Source organism: Oncorhynchus keta, chromosome 11 (assembly GCF_023373465.1).
Source record: "Oncorhynchus keta strain PuntledgeMale-10-30-2019 chromosome 11, Oket_V2, whole genome shotgun sequence".
NCBI classification, from domain to species: Eukaryota; Metazoa; Chordata; class Actinopteri; order Salmoniformes; family Salmonidae; genus Oncorhynchus; species Oncorhynchus keta.
The window spans coordinates 41486674-41508332 of record NC_068431.1 but is presented as its reverse complement, the minus strand read 5'-3'; the positions used below and the strand labels follow the sequence as shown (position 1 = coordinate 41508332).

The following is a 21659-nucleotide window of genomic DNA, read 5'->3' as shown; positions in this document are numbered from 1 at the left end:
GTCTCTGGGATACCCTTGGAGAGTACCGACCCTCCATCCCTGTCCCTCCCTCCCCATCCCTCCTTCACTCTCAACACTAGCCTCACACTCTGTATACTCACAGTGAAATGCCAGCTCCTTTTTAGCAAGGAGAAAGGAAAACATATAGGAACACACAGGTGCACATGTACACGCACACACACACACACACACACACACACACACACACACACACACACACGCACACGCACACAAACACGTAGTCAACATGGTGATCGGATATGAACACTAACGCCTTGTCAGTGTGTTGAGTGTTCACAGCAGCGTGGAAGCTGTCACCCACAGCATGTGTGGTGGCGAGAGAGGACGTGCTGTAGACAGGCCTGCTGTGGTTACACACATTTATACCCTGGGGCTAACACTAGAGCATGGTGCCACCTAGTCAGAAAGACCAAGCATCCAGCCATCCATGGAGCATGGTTTACACCGTAAACCACCAATACTAACCAACTGTTACTGTACCTACAACCAGCAATACTCCAGGAACCTTATAGACCTGTTCAAATTATTCTTTCATTCTTCCTGCTCACATCCGCCAACCTGACACATGATCTACAATCTAAACAGTGATTTTACTGTCAAGCTAAATTGCCATTGCCAATGAGAGTGTGGGGGAGGTGAGACCAATTGTGGGGGGGTGGAGATAGTGATAAGTTGTTAAAGTGTCACAGTCGCCGTCAGGGTGGAAATGACCAGATCAAGGTGCAGCATGGTGAGCGTACATTTCTTTTTATTTATAAATGTTGCCAACAAAACAAAGAGTAAAAAACAAATGTGAAGCTTACTAGGGATATACAGGCTACTAACACAGACAAAGGTGGAAAAACAGGCTGCCTAAGGAGGATTCCCAATCAGAGACAATGATAGACAGCTGTCCCTGATTGGGAACCACACTCGGCCAAACACACAGAAATACAAAACATAGAATGCCCACCCCACATCACACCCTGACCTAACAAAATAGAGAAATAAACGGCTCTCTAAGGTCAGGGCGTGACAGAAAGACAGCTTTTGTTTGACTGGCAGCTGCTGATATCGTGGGATCAACTAAACCGTTTGAAGTCGGCTGTAAAGTTGAAGTGATGGAATCCAATGCTCTTCCATAAGGATAGCTAAGACAATGCTATGGATTGCTCTTTGATTCCGTCACTCAATTCACTACAAATTCTGTGGTAGGCACTTATGTCGATCATGAAACCAAATCCACAACAACCAGTTAAAGCGGCTACAGTGTAATTGTCATCCACCGGAGGTCCCAGTGAGCCTAATTGGACACCTTTTTCATTTGCTTCTGCTTAATAACAGATGAGTAGGATAATGATGAAACCCATTGAAATTACACATTATATTCCTTAACAATGGTTCGGAACCAGACGGCATCCATTTAACCGCTTTAACAAATACTGTGTAATGACTACAGGTTAAATTAGTGTTTTTTTGAATGATGCAAGTGTTAGTAATTTCTGGCAGCATGCAGCAGAACTAACTATGGAGGTTGAATAATTATGAAGGTAAAAGTCTCATTTGGATAGAGAGAGAGAGAGAGAGAGAGAGAGAGAGAGAGAGAGAGAGAGAGAGAGAGAGAGAGAGAGAGAGAGAGAGAGAGAGAAAGACCCTACACACCCTAATAGATAAACATGTCCACCAAAATAATACCAAAATATGCGCTTGCTTTATCGACTTCCAAAAAGCATTTGATTCTATTTGGCATACAGGACTGTTCTACAGTTATTGAAAGTGATGTAGGGGGTAAAACATATGACATGATTAAATCAATGTATACTGGCTGTACGTGCAGCATTAAAATTGGTAAGGAAAGAACATAATTCTTTAACCAGGGGTGGGGCCTTCGCCAGGGTTGCAATCTGAGCCCTGCACTCTTCAATATTTACATTCATGAATTGGCCACTATTCTAGAAAAATCCTCAGCCCCTGATGTTAGTCTCCACAATTCAGAAGTTAAATGCCTACTCTTCGCAGATGACCTATGCCTGCTGTCACCCACAGCACATGGCTTACAGCAGAGCCTGGACCTTCTAGAGCAGTACTGCCAGACCTGGGCCCTGGCAGTAAACCCTAAAAAGACTAAAATAATGATTTTCCAGAGAAGAGCCAGATCTCAGGGAATTAGACCAACGTTCTCAATTGGTACAAAATATATAGGGTTGCATTTCCTGACAAAATGTAAAGAATATAAAACAATTAGAGAGTGTAATTTTCCCAAATTTGGTTTCAAAGACCTCTCTGATGAGCATAGGCTATCTGTCCTGTTGGGGGAGGACGCAGAGAGATGTGGGTTGGCAGCGCACTACATTGCTGCCGGCCATAAGTTGAGGGACAGTGTCTGGCTGGCCAATCAACCTGCACATGTCCTCTACTGTATGCTTATTGTTATTGTTGAATGTATGGTTATTTTGACACTTGGTTATTGTTGTTACTGTTGTCCCGTTGACAATTTTGAGAGAGAGAGAGAGAGAGAGAGAGAGAGAGAGAGAGAGAGAGAGAGAGAGAGAGAGAGAGAGAGAGAGAGAGAGAGAGAGAGAGAGAGAGAGAGAGAGAGAGAGAGAGAGAGAGAGAGAGAGAGAGAGAGAGAGAGAGAGAGAGAGAGAGAGAGAGAGAGAGAGAGAGAGAGAGAGAGAGAGAGAGAGAGAGAGAGAGAGAGAGAGAGAGAGAATCGATGGGCACGCAGAAGCAGCGTGGTTAGGTTTTTCTGTGGGCTGAAAGGCCTGGTTTGTTCCTGGAACATGAACAGAGGGCTGTATTGTGTGTGTCTGTAATCTGCTTACCTGGATCGGCAGCCCAGGGACGGATCTCAGCTCTAGCCTCCCGGTTGGCACCAAGGAGTCAATGTCACACTGCGCCAGTCTCGCCTCGCTTCCAAACAACCAGGCACGGGTCTGTGCAATGCTGTGTGTGTTTGCGTCTGTCTATGTGTGGGGGGATATGTCTGTGTGACTTATGAAGATGTGTTAGTGTATATACAGTACCAGTCAAAGGTTTGGATGCACCTCATTCAAGGGGTTTCTTTATTTTTACTATTTTATACGTTGTAGAATATTAGTGAAGACCTCAACACTATTAAATTTTTTAAAAGTATTAAACAAATCCCAAATATATTTGAGATTCTTCAAAGTAGTCACCCTTTGCCTTAATGACAGCTTTGAACACTTTTGTCATTCTCTCAACCAGCTTCATGATCCAAACCTGGAATGCATTTCAATTAACAGGTGTGCCTAGTTCAAAGTGAATTTGTGAAATGTATTTCCTTCTTAATGCGTTTGAGCCAATCAGTTGTGTTGTGCCAAGGTAGGGTTGGTATACAGAAGAAAGCACTATTTGGTAAAAGTCCATATTATGTCAAGAACAGCTCAAAAAAGCAAAGAGAAACAACAGTACATCATTACTTTAAGACATGAATGTCAGTCAATATGGAAAACTTCAAGAATTTAGAAAGTTTCTTAAAGTTCAGTTGCAAAAACAATCAAGAGCCATGATGAAACTGGCTCTCATGAGGACTGCCACAAGAAAGGAAGACACAGAGTTACCTCTGCTGCAGAGGATATGTTCATTAGAGTTATCAACCTCAGAAATTGCAGCCCAAACAAATGCTTCACAGAGTTCAAGTAATGGACGCATCTCAACATCAACTGTTCAGAGGAGACTGCGTGAATCAGGTCTTAATGGCCGAATTGCTGCAAAGAAACCACTACTAAAGGACACCAATAATAAGAAGAGACTTGCTTGAGCCAAGAAACACGATCAATGGACATTAGACTGGTGGAAATCTGTCCTTTGGGTTGATAAGTCCAAATTTGAGATTTTTGGTTCCAACCACCGTGTCTTTGTGAGATGCAGAGTAGGTGAATGGATGATCTCCGTATGTGTAGTTCCCAACGAAACATGGAGGAGGTGTGATGGTGGGGGGGGGGTGCTTTGCTGGTCACACTGTCGGTTATTTATTTAGGCACACTTAACCAGCATGGCTTCCACAGAATTCTGCAGCCATCCCATCTGGTTTGCGCTTAGTGAGACTATCATTTGTTTTTCAACAAGACAAAGAAAGACCCAACACACCTCCAGGCTGTGTAAGGGCTATTTGACCAAGAAGAAGTGGGATGTTGCTTCATCAGATGACTTGGCCTCCACAATCACCTGACCTCAACCCAATTGAGATGCTTTGGGATGAGTTGGACTGCAGAGTGCAGGAAAAGCAGCCAACAAGAGCTCAGCATATGTGGGAACTGAAGACTGTTGGAAAAGCATTCCAGGTGAAGCTGGTTGAGGGAATGCCAAGAGTGTGCAAAGCTGTCATCAAGGCAAAGGGTGGCTACTTTGAAGAATCTCAAATATATTTGTATTTTGTTTAGTTTTGATGTCTTCACTATTATTGTAGAAAATAGTTCAAATAAAGAAAAACTCTTGAATGAGTAGGTGTGTCCAGTGCTATGTCTATATGCACAGCCGTATGTGTGTGTGTGTGTGAGTGAACATGTATATGTACAGTGCAGCATATGTTTACCTCTTGTAGCTAGAAAGTGGAAGTTATTTCTCTTGAAATGGATTGTTATGGCATTAAATACACAGTTAAGACTGGAATATAATCAGGTGTCATAGTGTTCCGGCCATCTGGCTAAACTCCTCTCCATTATTTATTTCTCCATTGTTCATATTGAGATAATCACTGTCTCGTTGGACGATAAGAACAGCCTATAAGTGCAACCATTAGGCCTCTGTCCTCTCGTTATATAACATTCATTATTTTAAACAAAATCTCCCTTTACTTCTGCACACTCTCGCCCTGGAGGCTGGGCCATGCAGGCTGCAGCCACCGCTCCCTCACTCCCTCCCTGAGAGAGAGGCCCTCACCTGCGACGTCACACAGCCACATAAACAACTAGCAGTGGGGGATTAAAGATGGCCGTCGGAGTGGAGCATAGCGCGGGGTGTCTGTGTGCTGGAGAGGGATTGCAGGCCCGGGGAGCATAGGAGGAAAGGAGAGGAAGGAGAGCAGAGAGACGGAGTGAGAGAGTGGCTCTGTGGGACGCCTCCTCCTGCTGGTTGGTTCCTCTGGCTGGGAGCAGTAGCCGGTGGCTTCAAAAGAGCGGCAGGCAGTCGAGGCCTCCGCTTCCAGCAATTAGAGATCACTCCAGCGGATGCCTCCCGGCCTGGCCCTCAAATCCCTCCAAAATACCCTATGATTATTACTCCACGACACAGATCATTTACCAAATGAATCCTGCACGGCTGAGAGAGAACATCCTAGTATTCTTTATATTTTGTGTCCGAGTTTTGATGAGGCTTCTCTTTGTTCCGACAAGTTAAGAGGGGATTTAGGAGACAGAGGGACTGTTTGAGTCTTAAAGATGGCGTAACTTCAGACACTCGCTTTGATATGTCAGCCAAGACGAGCGGTTGAAAAGGGGACGATCCCTTTCATTTCTTACCCAAACACTCATATATATATTGGCTCTACTCAGAGCACCGCATGTGCAGCCGGGTTGTTGTTGTTTGTGTGAACTGAACTATCATATCTACAGCACATTATGTAGACCCTTGATATTGGATACAGCCCTTCACTCTGTGTAATGGCACATTTCCTACACAACCCATTTCAAACTCCAGTGTTATAGTCCCACACTCAGTCGGGATGTTGACAGTGTGTGGAGGTCCTCTGTGGCCAATGACAATCTGCTAGAGAGAACAGAGAAAACAGGATGGATCTGGCTGGGAGCCCTGGGGGCGAACACCTGACACAATCCCACAGCAAATGTTATTAGATGTTCTCTAAATTTCCCCATCGCATCGTTTGAAGAGTTCCAACACCATCAACATTAGCTAGGTAAATTCTCTGCAGTATGTTCTCCCCGTGACTAACCTGATATTAGCCATTAGTGGGAATGGCATCTAAATGGCACACCTAATCATATGCATTAACCCCTCCTCCACCTGAGGGCTCGTCTCCCTGGCCTAATCATATGCATTACCCCCTCCTCCACCTGAGGGCTCGTCTCCCTGGCCTAATCATATGCATTACCCCCTCCTCCACCTTAGGGCTCGTCTCCCTGGCCTAATTATATGCATTACCCCCTCCTCCACCTGAGGGCTCGTCTCCCTGGCCTAATCAAATGCATTACCCCCTCCTCCACCTGAGGGCTCGTCTCCCTGGCCTAATCATATGCATTACCCCCTCCTCCACCTGAGGGCTCGTCTCCCTGGCCTAATCATATGCATTACCCCCTCCTCCACCTTAGGGCTCGTCCCCTGGCCTAATTATATGCATTACCCCCTCCTCCACCTGAGGGCTCGTCTCCCTGGCCTAATCATATGCATTACCCCTCCTCCACCTGAGGGCTCGTCTCCCTGGCCTAATCATATGCATTACCCCCTCCTCCACCTGAGGGCTCGTCTCCCTGGCCTAATCATATGCATTACCCCCTCCTCCACCTGAGGGCTCGTCTCCCTGGCCTAATCATATGCATTACCCCTCCTCCACCTGAGGGCTCGTCTCCCTGGCCTAATCATATGCATTACCCCCTCCTCCACCTGAGGGCTCGTCTCCCTGGCCTAATCAAATGCATTACCCCCTCCTCCACCTTAGGGCTCGTCTCCCTGGCCTAATCATATGCATTACCCCCTCCTCCACCTGAGGGCTCGTCTCCCTGGCCTAATCAGATGCATTACCCCCTCCTCCACCTTAGGGCTCGTCTCCCTGGCCTAATCATATGCATTACCCCCTCCTCCACCTGAGGGCTCGTCTCCCTGGCCTAATCATATGCATTACCCCCTCCTCCACCTGAGGGCTCGTTTCCCTGGCCTAATCATATGCATTACCCCCTCCTCCACCTGAGGGCTCGTCTCCCTGGCCTAATCATATGCATTACCCCCTCCTCCACCTGAGGGCTCGTCTCCCTGGCCTAATCATATGCATTACCCCCTCCTCCACCTGAGGGCTCGTCTCCCTGGCCTAATCATATGCATTACCCCCTCCTCCACCTGAGGGCTCGTCTCCCTGGCCTAATCATATGCATTACCCCCTCCTCCACCTGAGGGCTCGTCTCCCTGGCCTAATCATATGCATTACCCCCTCCTCCACCTGAGGGCTCGTCTCCCTGGCCTAATCACGTTGACAAAGGAAATGATGTGTTTAGTCTATCTTAATCACTGCTAGAGCTCATCACCGCCCAGCCCCAGCCGGGGGAGTGGGCCTGCCTGTCGCTGAGCAGAGCTGTGGAGAGGCGACCTAGCTCACGCATCCTCTATGCCCGCCCGCTCGCCAGTGTTTACTGACCACTGGGAACAGACGTCAATTCAACATCTATTCCACGTTGGTTCAACATAATTTCATTGAAATGACATGGAACAACGTCGATTCAACCAGTGTGTGCCCAGTGGGAGTTTAATGTGACACATCCCTGTGTCTGACTGTGACTCCCATCCAGACTGAGACTCACTCGCCCAGGCCATCTTACCCTCTCTTACCCTCTCTACCCTCTCTTACCCTCTCTTACCCTCTCTACCCTCTCTTACCCTCTCTACCCTCTCTTACCCTCTCTATCCTCTCTTACCCTCTCTACCCTCTCTACCCTCTCTCTTGTTAGTTTGCTGGTCATTTCAGTTGAGTCATCTCTAACAGTTCAGTGTTTTTATGACTGTGGTTTTGGCCTGAAGGTGACCAGATGGCTGACTGAGCATCTCCAGTGCTGGTCTCGCACGGACACTACCTGTTTAGGGTGCTGGATGGGGTCAGGCATCTCTGGGTAAAAAAAGATTGAGGAAGAAAGCAGTGCCTGAGGCACTTCCCTATCCCAATCTCTCACCATGGGTGAAGCGTGTTGCCATTTAAAACATCAGTTAGTCACACTGGCTGTCTGCATCGCAGTTCACCTCTGGAGAAGCATTAAGGAGCATTAAGGATAGCCCACAAACACCATGTAGAAGTTAACATTTCTCTCTGTTTGCAGGTGTAAAGTCTGTGTGTGTGTGTGTGTGTGTGTGTGTGTGTGTGTGTGTGTGTGTGTGTGTGTGTGTGCGTGCGTGCGTGCGTGCGTGCGTGCGTGCGTGCGTGCGTGCGTGCGCGCGTGCGCGCGTGCGCGGGTGCATGTGCCTGTCTGAAATGGATATTTCAGTTTTTTGGTGTGTGGCATTTTCTGGTTCACTGTGTGTGTTTGTCTCTTGAGCGAGTCAACATTACATTTTCCTCTATGTCCCTGCTTCTCTATTAAAAGCAGAGATGGATTTATTTAAAAGAAAACAAGCAAACAGCCGTTCCTCGGCTGCCATGGCGGAAGGGTTTCTTCAGGAAATGAAAATACCAGCTCGGGATTGTCATCATATTGCGAGTTAGGTAACCTCTGACCTTTTAATACCCGGGAGCTCTTCTATCGGTGACCCGGCGGATGCTCTTAGAAAGTGAAACCACCGGGGAGGGTTCACACTGCTCACATCATCATTCTGAGAACACCTAATAGTGGTTTTACTGAGGTTAAAGTCCCTCTTGGGGGAGATTGAGACCAGTGGCCAGGAATGCTGAGTCTACATCCACTCTGTATGGATGTGTCCACTACCTCCACATATACTGTAGCTACCAGAGTACATATATAGGAGCATGTGAATAAGACAAGTTTGACTGGTATACTACTGTACAATAAATCAATGCAGTGTGTTCATGTTCACAGCGCATCAAGGTCTACCAACAGTATATCACTGGTTGTAAAGATATTTCCTTAAAGGTAATGTAATTCCATGAACATTTCCATGAATATTTCCAGGATATGCTCTACATAGCTTACTACACGTTACCTTGACCATCATTTTCCGGCCTTGAGGCTATGCGATGTGGTGCCTAGTGAGCCCAGTGTAGGACGGTGTGAGCAGAGCTGTGTGTGAGCTGGAAGCCCCTAAGAGTTCTCTCCTCTGTAGGTAATGGAGCTGGACTGGATCAACACACAGCAGGATGAAGTAGAGAGAGCCCCCTCGGTCCGTTCCCTCAATCTGCATTGTTGCATTTAATTATACCATGGTCTGTGCCTGCCAGCGCTGTGCTAGGCTGCTAGGGCTGCGAGCACCGTTTACAGCTGAGCACAGCACATGGGGGAATGCCTAAGTGCCCACTGTGCACTGTAAGTAGATTGTGTCGCTCTTTGTCTTCCTAACTTGTTTTTAAAACCTGCTCGCTGGGTCTCTGTCGGATAGCAGTGGGTCCTAGACAGGGAAATATGCAGCCGTTGTTACACCGCTCTCCACAACAATGATGCACCGCATTAATTACCCACTAGCGCTTCAGAAAGCAGGGATGAGATTAGATATAGGTTCATGGTCGGACATGCTGAAACATAGGTGTATGGACAACTGTGGGAGCAATTATTAGGATGAAACGTGGCTGGGTCTTTCAGCATGACAATGATCCCAAACACACCGCCCGGGCAACGAAGGAGTGGCTTCGTAAGAAGCATTTCAAGGTCCTGGAGTGGCCTAGCCAATCTCCAGATCTCAACCCCATAGAAAATCTTTGGAGGGAGTTGAAAGTCTGTGTTGCCCAGCAACAGCCCCAAAACATCACTGCTCTAGAGGAGATCTGCATAGAGGAATGGGCCAAAATACCAGTAACAGTGTGTGAAAACCTTGTGAAGACTTACAGAAAACGTTTGACCTCTGTCATTGCCAACAAAGGGTATATAACAAAGTATTGAGATAAACTTTTGTTATTGACCAAATACTTATTTTCCACCATAATTTGCAAATAAATTCATAAAAAATCCTACAATGTGATTTTCTGGATTTTTTTTCTCATTTTGTCTGTCATAGTTGAAGTGTACCTATGATGAAAATTACAGGCCTCTCTCATATTTTTAAGTGGGAGAACTTGCACAATTGGTGGCTGACTAAATACTTTTTTGCCCCATTGTATACACACACACACACACACACACACACACACACACACACACACACACACACACACACACACACACACACACACACACACACACACACACACACACACACACACACACCAAATCAAAGTAACACAGTAATCACCTTTAGACGTATCTCTCTGTTATGTCCTAGCTAGCCTATTAGAGATGAGAGTAAACAGGGGATGTGTGTGTTTAGTCAGTGCAGGGCTGTTTTCTGGCAGCTTCTTGGAGGGAGCCTGAGTGGTAAATATATAATACATAGAACATCATTAGGATCTGAAGATTGCCAACAGCTGTGGAGAGCAACTCTCTCTCTGCAAGGGAAATATTGTAATTTATTTGACCTGTGTTCTTTTTAAAAGGCCACATTTCTCTTCTCTTCACAGTTAGGTAAGGGTAATTTTCTTCAGAACTAACTGTCTGTTTCTGTCTGGAATAGGTACTATTTTTGCTAGCTATTCCAAATGTTCAGTGAACCCTAGGTCGCATCACTGGAAGACTCCAGATGGCAGCTACCTTAGATGTATTTCTTTAGTCTATTTCATTCCCTTCATTTTGTCCCATAGATTTCAGTACATGTTTCCACAATTTAAAGACCTGTCCCCTCACATCCCTTGCGACACCATTGTAATACTCTCTCTCAGACAAACAATGTGAGTGCTGTGGAGAACAGGCTGACACTATGGATTGTCTTCCATCAAAGCTAATCTTGTTGGCAATGTCAAAGAGCGATAGAGATACAGGTACCTGCCAGAATAAAGGAAACACTTCAGTTAATGAGGGATACAAAGTATATTGGAAGCAGGGGAATCCACACGTGTGGTTCTTCATTTAATTAAGACACGAACATCCCATCATGCTTAGGGTCATGTATAAAATTGCCCATTTGCCCATTGTTTTGGCTACCATGGCTAAAAGATCTCAGTGACTTTGAAAGAGGGGTCTTAAAGTAGCCTAGTGGGGTTTACAGGGTGTGTGTGTATGTTTCAGTCACCAGATCTCAACACAATTGAACACTTATGGGGGATTTTGGAGCGGCGCCTGAGACAGCATTCTTCACCACCATCGACAAAACAATTTCTTGTGGAAGAACGGTGTCGCATCCCTCCAATAGAGTTCCAGGCACTTGTAGAATCTATGACAAGGTGCATTGAAGCTGTTTTGACGGCTCATGGTGGCGCCCTAAGACACTTTATGTTGGTGTTTCCTTTATTTTGGTAGTTACTTGTACATGGGATAAGGCCGTATCGGGCAGCTGATCAAATAGCAGTCAGCTCTGGAGGCTATAATCAGAGGATCACATCCTGTAAACCGCCGCTTTTGATGATGTTTATCTGAAACGGAGCCTCAAACCCTTCCTTCCATCCTTCATTATCCAGGAGCCTTTAATGTATCAGCTCCTGTTAAAGTGACATCACAGCCACTGCTCCTCACAACTCTTCATGAATTTCTCTCCAGTACAGATGATGTACAACTAAGCTGATTTCTTTCTGCCGTTGTTTGCATTTCTCCCATAGTTGCGTCTAAGGTCATCACAATCAGCAGCAATGCCACGGCAATCATTTTTTCACATTTCGCAGGAAGATTGGAAGCTGAATAAAATATACATTACATCACCTCAAGCTGAATCCTCTACCATTAGATTATGGGAAAAGTCCTTCTAACTCTCTATCTCTGTGCCTTGAGATTTTAAATGGCTACAGTGTTTGGTGTTATCCTGGGAATGCCTCAGCTGTTAGCCCCCTATCGATCATGTCCAACATTACATTTATTTCACCAACTAAATGCTCTTCCATCTGACTGCATTGACCTTCCCTTCCAGATGCTCCGTTGACCAATGCCGCCCCCTTTAGCTACTGATTGGCCACCTGCTGGCCCACTGATTGGCCAATGGCAGTAGCTCCAGCTGATTGGCAGGGGAGGGGGCCAACCCCAGCTGTTGGTGAGAGTCAGTGGGAGCAGCTGCAGTGGCAGGATCAGTTACCTGATGTAAGAGCGCCTTTGAATTAATGATAAAACAGTGGTAATAACCAGCTGTTTTGAGGGTACGTGTCCCCTCCCAGCCCCAGGCCCTCCCGCAGTGCTCAGTGTGCCCGGGGAAGAACTTAACAGGCCCTCCCTCAGTGCTCAGTGTGCCTGAGGAAGAACTTAACAGGCCTGAGATTGGTCATCCATTATTTACAAGGAAGGGCCCACTCACCGCTCTCCCAGCTCCACCTGGCCCCTATCACTACAGATGTACCCCTCAATTCTCCACCTAGTTGATCCATCTCTCCTGACTCCTCCTCCCTGTGTCATGTCAGCTGGGAGCCATTTCTCCTAGCAGAGGAGCTGCTGTAAGGGCCACGGTGAACATGGAGGGGGCTACGGGAGGTTGCAAACCACAGAATTCCATTTCAGCCAGTCAGTGTATCAGGAGAGTCGTCTATACCCTGCTCCCCTTCCACAGGGGCTCTGATGGTCAGTGAGGAGTGTGTGTGTGTGTGTGTGTGTGTGCGCATGTGTGTGTGTGTGCGCATGTGTGTGTGTTGTGGTCAGTAATTTAAAAACAATATATATATATTTCACCTTTATTTAACCAGGTAGGCCAGTGGAGAACAAGTTCTCATTTACAACTGCGCCCTGGCCAAGATAAAGCAAAGCAGTTCGACAACAACACAGAGTTGCACATGGGATAAACAAACAGTCAATAATACAATAATAATAATACAAAAATCTATATACAGTGTGTGTAAATGTTGTAAGATTAGGGAGGTAAGACAATAAATAGGCCATAGTGGCAAAATAATTACAATTTAGCAATGGAGTGATAGATGTGCAGATGATGACGTGCAAGTAGGGATCCCAGGGTGCAAAATAGCTAATATAAATAACAATATGGGGATGTGGTAGTTGGGTGGGCTATTTACAGATGGGCTGTGTACAGGTGCAGTAAGCTACTCTGACAGCTGATGCTTAAAGTTCAACAGGGAGATATACAAGTCTCTAGTGTGAGCGGACCAAGTAATTGGGCGTCACTCTAAAGCGGGAAGGTGGAATAAACGAGTCAGGAGTAGGTTTTCTTGATTGAACACAGTTCTCTATTGAGGGCATTTGGTCAACACAAACACTCCAACATAATCAATGAAAATCTTCCAAGGAACAACATACATCTTCTTCTCCAGATGAAACAGGAACACAATAGGCTTATCTTTAAACTACAACAAAAAGTCACGGGATTGTCACCGTCTTAGTGGTTCTTCCTGGATAGCTCCTCTCTCTCGGTGGCCATCTTCCCGAGATAGTTTCCCCCTCTCTCTGCTGGTTCCATTCTCTCTCTTATAGGGGAAGGAGAGTATGTCATTAGTACCGTCAGCTGTGCTTAATTGCCTCTGGTTACCTTGTCTCCCATGCCTTGTTGGGCTACTATCCATGAGCCCAGCCTGCCCTCTGGTGGTCCTTCCACACTAGCTTCAGTGCTTTTTGCAATTTGTTCCAGTCATTGGCAGCAGAGAACTGGAAGGAAAGGCAGACAAAGGAGGTGTTGGCTTTGGGGATGACGAGTGAAATATACCTGCTGGAGCACGTGCTACGGGTGGGTGTTGCTATGGTGACCAGTGAGCTGAAATAAGGCTGGATGAATGAGAGGGGCTCCGTGTCGACAATAAAGGGTCCAGGCCAATTGGCAAAAGAGGTATTGTAGCCCAAGAAGTTAGCTGGTATATGGGCCTAGCTCGATGCTAGCTCAAGGCTAACTGGTGCTTGCTTCGGGACAGAGGCGTTAGCTAACAGTAGCCACTCGATTGCAGCTAGCTAGCTGCGATGATCCGGTGTAAAGATCCATAGCTTGCGGCAGGAATCCAGTGGTGTGGAGAAGAAGAGAAGCAGTCCGATATGCTTTGTGATGATATCGCGCTGTGCAGACTGGCAGGTATTGTCCAAGCTAAAGCTGGCAGGTGTCCAAGCTAAAGGTGAAGACCGCTAGCCGTGGCTAGTTAGCTGACTAGCTCTTGATGGAGGTTTCAGTTATAAGGAATAAAAATAGCTGATCCGTACCACATTTGGTGAGATGGGTTGCAGAAAAGTATATTTAGTTCATAGATAGAAAGTGAGATTAAGATATATATGAAAAAAATGACTATTTACACGGGATAAGACACGGCAAACTCAAAAGTAACAGTCAGTGGTGTGTCCACCAGCTGCATTAAGTCCTGCAGTGCATCTCCTCCTCATGGACTGCACCAGATTTGCCAGTTCTTGCCGTGAGATGTTACCCCACTCTTCCACCAAGGCACCTGCAAGTTCCCGGACAAGTTCCCGGGGGAATGGCCCTAGCCCTCACCCTCCGATCCAACAGGTCCCAGACGTGCTCAATTGGATTGAGATCCTGGCTTTTTGCCAATCCTGTCTGGTCCAGCGATGGTGAGTTTGTGCCCATAGGCGACATTGTTGCCGGTGATGTCTGGTGAGGACCTGCCTTACAACAGGCCTACAAGCCCTCAGTCCAGCCTCTCTCAGCCTATTGCGGACAGTTTGAGCACTGATGGAGGGATTGTGCGTTCCTGGTGTAACTCGAGCAGTTGTTGTTGCCATCCTGTACCTGTCCCGCAGGTGTGATGTTCGGATGTACTGATCCTGTGCAGGTGTTGTTACACATGGTCTGCCACTGCGAGGACGATCAGCTGTCCGTTCTGTCTCCCTGTAGCGCTGTCTTAGGCGTCTCACAGTACGAACATTGCAATTTACTGCCCTGGCCACATCTGCAGTCCTCATGCCTCCTTGCAGCATGCCTAAGGCACGTTCACGCTGAAAAGCAGAGACCCTGGGCATCTTTCTTTTTGTGTTTTTCAGTAGAAAGGCCTCTTTAGTGTCCTAAGTTTTCATAACTGTGACCTTAATTGCCTATGGTCTGTAAGCTGTTAGTGTCTTAACGACCATTCCACAGGTGCATGTTCATTAATTGTTCATGATTCATTGAACAAGCATGGGAAACAGTGTTTAAACCCTTTACAATGAAGATCTGTGAAGTTATTTGGATTTTATCGAATTATCCTGAGTTTATGAACACAGCCCTCTAATGTGCAGACAGGGAACTAGAGAGGGCATTGTCCGGTTAGGAGCATTGGAACAGTATTCGAAAGGTCGCTGGTTCGAATCCCCGAGCTGACTAGGTAAAAAATCTTAACCCTAATTGATCCAGGTGTCGCCGTCAATAGGGGCTGATCCCTGGCTGTGACCCCCCTCTCCGAGGGTTTCTCGGGGTGATAAGCAAAACATATCCTCCAATTCACAAGTATATAATACACACTTGTGCATGTGGTAAATACAACAAATGTATCCACCTTCCTCTCCTCCTCCTCCTTCCTCTTCTCCTCCTCCTTCCTCTCTTTGTGTGTGCACATAAAGTAGCCTAGCACTTCTCTCAAATCAAATCAAATTGTATTTGTCACATGCGTGGAATACAACCTTACAGTGAAATGCTTACTTACAAGCCCTTAACCAACAATGTCATTTTAAGAAAATACCAACAAAACAAGTAAGCGATAATAATAACAAATAATTAAAGAGCAGCAGTAAATAACAATAGCGGGGCTGTATACAGGGGGTACCGGTACAGAGTCAATGTGCCGGGGCACCGGTGTCGAGGTAATTGAGGTAATATGTACAAGTCGGTAGAGTTATTAAAGTGACTATGCATAGATGACAACAGAGAGTGGCAGTGATGTGTGTGTGTGTGTGTGTGTGTGTGTGTGGGGGGAGGGGGGGCATTCAAACAGTCTGGGTAGCCATTTGAGGGGGGCAATGCAAATAGTCTGGGTAGCCATTTGATTAGATGATCAGGAATTTTATGGCTTGGAGGTAGAAGCTGTTTAGAAGCCTCTTGGTCCGAGACTTGGTGCTCCGGTACCGCTTGCCGTGCGGTAGCAGAGAGAACAGTCTTTGTCTAGGGTGGCTGGAGTCATTGACAATTTGTAGAGCCTTCCTCTGACACCACCTAGTATATAGGTCCTGGATGGCAGGAAGCTTGGCCCCAGTGATGTGCTGGGCCGTACGCACTACCCTCTGTAGTGCCTTGCGGTCGGAGGCCGAGCAGTTGCAATACCAGGCAACTCTGTTCACATTATGCGCCTGCTTTTCAACGCCTGCCTCTCTCTCTAATGCAGAGCCCTGCGCTGCCGTTTTGTTCCATTTATTTATTTGTCTACTCAATTTATTTTATTGTGGGTGCTATTATCGTTGTTTTCCACCTCTGCAGCTGGACTGACAGGTTGCCAATCATAGTGAGATTTCATCTCCTGTTGGCGTAGTAACGGCGGTGCTGTGCTAATTGAGTTGAACGTGGCACTTGTCTCCCCTCAGAGAATCCGTCCGTCGCCGTCTTCTCATCGGTTTGATTGAGCTTGACAGGTTCTAGGAAAAGGGTGGGATTCCCTCAATGCTATTTGCTTCCTGTCAAGGGTGTACTTTGCCAAACTCTTCGCCCTCCCTCCCTTCCCTTATTTTTACTGGTTGCTGTAGCTTGGTGAAGGAAAGACAACATGAAAATGATTGAAAATATATCAGAATTTGTGAAATTGAACAGGCCCGGAATGCTATCAGCGTATTTTAGTGGTGGCACTTGGCTCTCTCGCTTTCTCTCTCTCTTTCTTTCTCTCTCTCTCTCTCTCTCTCTGGTGGGGCCGTTTATTTGTGCTGAGTGGAGCCGGGGCCCGGCCATTTGTGGCCCTCCAACATGGAATCTCATCAATAGTTCATGAGGGCCACTTATTAAGTGAGGTCACACAGGCATGCAAGTGGGATGATATCATGTTTAATAAGCCCCTGTGTTCTCTCTATTGTACCTCAATGAAGGATGAAATGTCATCTGAGCGCTGGAGAGGGACAGAGTGGGAGGGAGGCTGTGTGTGTATGTGGCGAGTGTGCGCGTGCATGCATGCGTGTGCACCTGTGCTTGTATTCATATTGCTTTTCATATCTGAATTGTTCTACTTCATTCACATGCAGACAAGCCTACTTAATAGGCAGTGCCCCTAAAATACAGTGGTGTGTTTTGCCATCTAGCTCCCATGCATTTGTGCTGTAGTACCTCCAACACTGGTTAAATGTGTTTCCTCTCTTCTCCCAGCACTTTTTTTCTTCCTCCCTCCAATGTGCTCTGAAAGGTGTGTGTGCCGTTTGGCACTCCACACGGTATCACATAGGCTGCCTTTGATAAGTGTCTGCTGGAAGAATGGAGCGAATAAAGGGTGTTTGTTCAGGTGGCTTTGAAAAAGAGGAAGAGAGGAGGTTCAGTGTGCTCTGCTGTCAGGCGGCATTGGGTAGAGGAGCTCATGTCGAGAGGGGAGGCTTTCATATGGGGGCTGTGTAGTTCTGCCTTGCTTCAGGGGCTGCCTCTACACCTCGACACACAACCACTGTCTTAGCAGCACTCCCCTGTGTGGGTGCGCATGTGTGCATGCGTGTGTGTTGGTGTGTGTGCCTTCCGTGCGCGTCTCTTTGTGTCTCAGCACGTTCACACTTGGGAGCGTGTGGGCTCCAATTGCAAACACACGCTAAATGAGCAGCTCGCTTGTCATCAATCCAAGCCTTTCACACTCACGTAAACATTAGAACAGACATTCACACAAACCTTCCCTCTATTATTCTCACATCCCTCTATCCTCACCGCCACACAGGGAGAGGAGGTGCATCAAAGGTAGCTTTCTCCAATCTTCCTTTATCTCCCTCCATCATTCCCTTACTTGTACTCTCTCTCTTTCTCTCTTTCTCCCGTTCCCTTTTTTTCTTTTGCTCTTTTCTCCACAATGTCTCTCCCTCTTTCTCCCTTGTGTCTCTTTGTCTCCCTCCAAACCCCTCTCACCTTTGCCTCTGCCTGTCCAACTTTGGTCCCCAGGGGAATCTCCCTCCAGCAGCTTTTTGTTCACTGTTTGTTTCTCTGACTTGAGAATTCACTTTTTTTCCTGAAATCGTGCCTCAAAGGATTCCAATCAGTGATCCTTCTCAGGCTCTACACCCTCCTCCCTCCCAACCCTCTCCCTCCTCCCGATCCATCACACAGCAGCAGCCAGCCTTTCAAAGTCCTGCCTCTGTCTCATTTCTCATAAATGAGCGTTACCTCTCTCACGCTCTCTCTCTCTTTCTCCTTACTCTCCCCTGCGCTCTCTCTGTCTGGCTCTCAGATTTAATTTCATTTCCCCCTGTAAATGCCACAGCAGTCCCTTCAGAAATGGCATTTTTACATTCTCCCTTTGTTCTTTCATTTCTCCCACCTGCCTGCTTCCAACCCCCTCCTCCTTTTTCCCTGTCCTTCCTTCCATCCTGCCTCTCTTCCCATCTCCCTCAATCCATCTCTCCACCCCTCTCTTTGTCAAACCAAAGTGACATTCCCCCCATGGAAATGAGTGAAAACATCACGCAGGAGAACAGTCCTCTGGCACCAGCGCGCCTCTCCGTGGCACATTGTGTTTTTGTGTGTTCAATCAAAATGCTAATGGCGTTATCAGCAACATCGGGGCGATGTTATTGTAGCGCTAATTGATAAGAAGAGGACGATGGGAGCAGCAGATAGTTAGCGCTAGCCCCTGATGCTGCTGCATGCCCAGCCCAGCCCAGTGTTCAATTATCATTTCATTACAATGGCTGTAATAAAAGCGAACAAATTGCTTAATGATGACTGTTTCTGCGGCAACACTGCGTGCACCGCTCTCCTGTTTTCCTCTGCTATAACCGTGCTGTTTTGTGGTGTGTGTGTGTTTGGCTCATTTAGATACAGAGGAGGATGGATGTACAGTTGTACATTCTGAAGCCTGGGCTCTCAGTTGAAGGTAAAGCAGATACATGTAGTAAAGCCTTGGCTCTCAGGGGTGAGGATTTATTTATCAAGCCACATGTCTGTAGAAGTGCTCTTCACACATTACATGGGCTGATAAGTGGCTGTTTTCCTCACATGTCCTTCTGGTTTCACGCTTGAGAACCTAGCACGTGTGTGTGTGTGTGTGTGTGTGTGTGTGTGTGTGTGTGTGTGTGTGTGTGTGTGTGTGTGTGTGTGTGTGTGTGTGTGTGTGTGTGTGTGTGTGTGTGTGTGTGTGTGTGTGTGTGTGTGTGTGTGTGTGTGTGTGTGATAGAGAGAGAGAGAGACAGATAGATAGTAGAGAAATGAGACAACTGGAAATTGTAATTGCTGAAGAATCTAGGAGGAAGTTGGGGGAAAAATCCCTCTGTCTTCCAATTTGTCAAAGTTCCTTTTTCCCCCAGCATGCCAGTGGCCAGTGAGGGTAATTAATAGGCTAGGAGTTATTTCCGATGTGTCAGTATTTCAGGCTGCCTTCAGAGTGATAATGTTCCCTGGCTGTTCGCCCTAGGGACTGCTCTATCTTATTAACTTGTCCTAGGAGACAGCTCCGCCATGTACAGCCCTGCTTTAAGGCCAACCAGGAGGGGGAGGGAGGAAGGGGGAGGGTTAGGGAGAGGCAGGTAGACGAGGAGGGAGGGGCAGGTAGAGGAGGAGGGAGGGGACAGGTAGAGGAGGAGGGAGGGGACAGGGAGGGAGGGGGCAGGTAGAGGAGGAGGGAGGGGACAGGGAGGGAGGGGCAGGTAGAGGAGGAGGGAGGGGCAGGTAGAGGAGGGGGAGGGGCAGGTAGAGGAGGGGGAGGGGCAGGTAGAGGAGGAGGGAGGGGCAGGTAGAGGAGGAGGGAGGGGCAGGTAGAGGAGGAGGGAGGGGCAGGTAGAGGAGGATGGAGGAAGAGGGAGGCAGACCAATAATCACCACAGCTGTCCTCCTCCACTCTCTTATTGAGACTGTAGTCTCAACACCTCTCCACCGGTGTGGAGCTGACAAAATCAGCTGACAAAATAGGTGATCATTAAACCACCTTGAGGCATTGATCAAAATGGCTAAATGCTGTAGTTAGTAGAGGGAGCAGTACTATATATCTATGATTAAAGATACGATTGGGCTGATATAAGCTAATGTGAGCCCCAAAGTACCCAGGCAGGCAGGATGAAGCTCTACTCTGCTCTGTCTATAATGAGGAGAGAGAAAGCTACACAGACCCTATGGAGCCCTGAGGAGAAGAGAAGAAAGGAGAGGAGAAAAGAGGAAAGGAGAGAAGAGGAGAGGAGAGGAGTGGAGGCACTAGGATGAGTGAAATGAAGCAGTGGCTTGACACCCTTTTAATCTGTTTTGCCTTTAAATGCTTCTCTATTGAGTGCAAGAGCTCAAGGTTAATGAGAACAAGTCTCCCAGGTGACAGAGGATGCTACTGAGAGAGGAGATCTCAACCACCAGGAGGGAGGACATAGTGAAGAGGAGAGGTGGGGGGAAGTGCAAGAGTGTAAGTAGAGGAGGGCATGGAGGTAAAGGCAAGTGGATGAGTCAAGATAAGACTGTGGTGGAGAACATGAAGAGTGGAGTGCATGAGAGAATTATGCTTTTTAGATTAATAAAGAGAGAAATATTACATTCACCATTTTTATGACGGCCTCCTTTTTGCGCCTGGTCTGTACAATATGTCAGTCTGTTGGTATTTGCTCTGTAGACGCCAGTCCTGAGTGGGGATTTATTAAGAGTGCAGGAGACAGAAGGGACAGAGGGAGCCCGTTGCATGGTGGCTACTGAGAAAGGAAGGCCAGCAGCCTCTGAGGAGAGGATGGTCAGTCTGAAAGAGAGGAGAAGGAGAAGCAGAGTTACCTGTTTTTTTTTCTCTCTCTTTCCGCCGTAGGCCATTTCCCTCTCTCCCCTTGACAGATAAACTCTAGGGGGAGAAGGAAGGGGGGGAAATGGCCTCTTTCAGCCTTCAGATTTAATTTCAACCCGCTTTTTCTCCAGAGGACAATGCCAGTGGAAGGTCTTATCGGGGCTGAGTCACAGAGGCCCAGAGGCCATGGGCGCCCATCTGCAGCACAAAGCCTGTCACATATAAATTATATTTATATGTGGGAGGGTTGTGTGACAGACAGACCTGGACAGACAGACATATGGAGGGAGGGGTGCGGGGGCGGACGGGGCTGAAGACCTGCTCTGTGTCCCACCGCGGACAGAGGGCTGGGCTACAGCTCAACACACCGCCGTAAACAGGCAGACGCAGTAGAGGCTGGGGGAATCACTATAAGCACTCCCATCCTTGGAATCAGCTAAATGATGGCTACCATGCATCTGATCACATGCATTAATTACTGCACTCAGCCAGTCCACCTGTGTTCACTGTGCAGAAATATAATGTGCAGTTATGGCGGGAGTAGAGTGCTCATCTCATCTGACCATTTGTGATGGAATGTAGCTAACTGCACATGGCTTTCCATGCTTTGAGGATGCCGGATGCCGTTACAGAGCAATCTGCCTGCTTCGTGGAGACACAGGTCATGGGTAAGGGTGTGTGTAGGGAGAATGGGATTGGCACAGACAAGCTCAGCCAGATATTTGAATGGAGAATAAGCCTCCAGGACACCTGAATAAAGAGCTGTGTGTCTAACAGCCATCGCCCTGGGTTCGCCACAGCTCTGAGGTAGAGGAAAACACCACATACAATCTCTCCCAGCCTCTTTAGAGGGATAGTCTCCCCCAGCCTCTTTGGAGGGACAGTCTCCCCCAGCCTCTTTGGAGGGACAGACTCCCCCAGCCTCTTTGGAGGGACAGTCTCCCCCAGCCTCTTTGGAGGGACAGTCTCCCCCAGCCTCTTTGGCGGGACAGTCTCCCCCAGCCTCTTTGGAGGGACAGACTCCCCC

The 21659-nt window shown here is 47.4% G+C and overlaps 1 protein-coding gene and 1 long non-coding RNA gene across 17 annotated transcripts in view; one reads left to right on the top strand and one right to left on the bottom strand.

Annotated features, from left to right (window-relative positions):
* Positions 1–21659, top strand: part of LOC118389693 (RNA-binding protein Musashi homolog 2-like) — a 335623-nt gene that overhangs the window by 196632 nt on the left and 117332 nt on the right. The window lies entirely within an intron of this gene.
* LOC127906188 (uncharacterized) lies at positions 5689–6649 on the bottom strand. Of its 2 annotated transcripts, none has more exons than XR_008060584.1 (4): positions 6533–6649; positions 6384–6483; positions 6186–6285; positions 5689–6085 (listed from the first exon to the last, which is right to left on the bottom strand). It is a non-coding gene; the product is annotated as an uncharacterized LOC127906188 (long non-coding RNA). The 2 variants fall into 2 exon arrangements; XR_008060585.1 differs by having other exon boundaries at positions 6583–6649.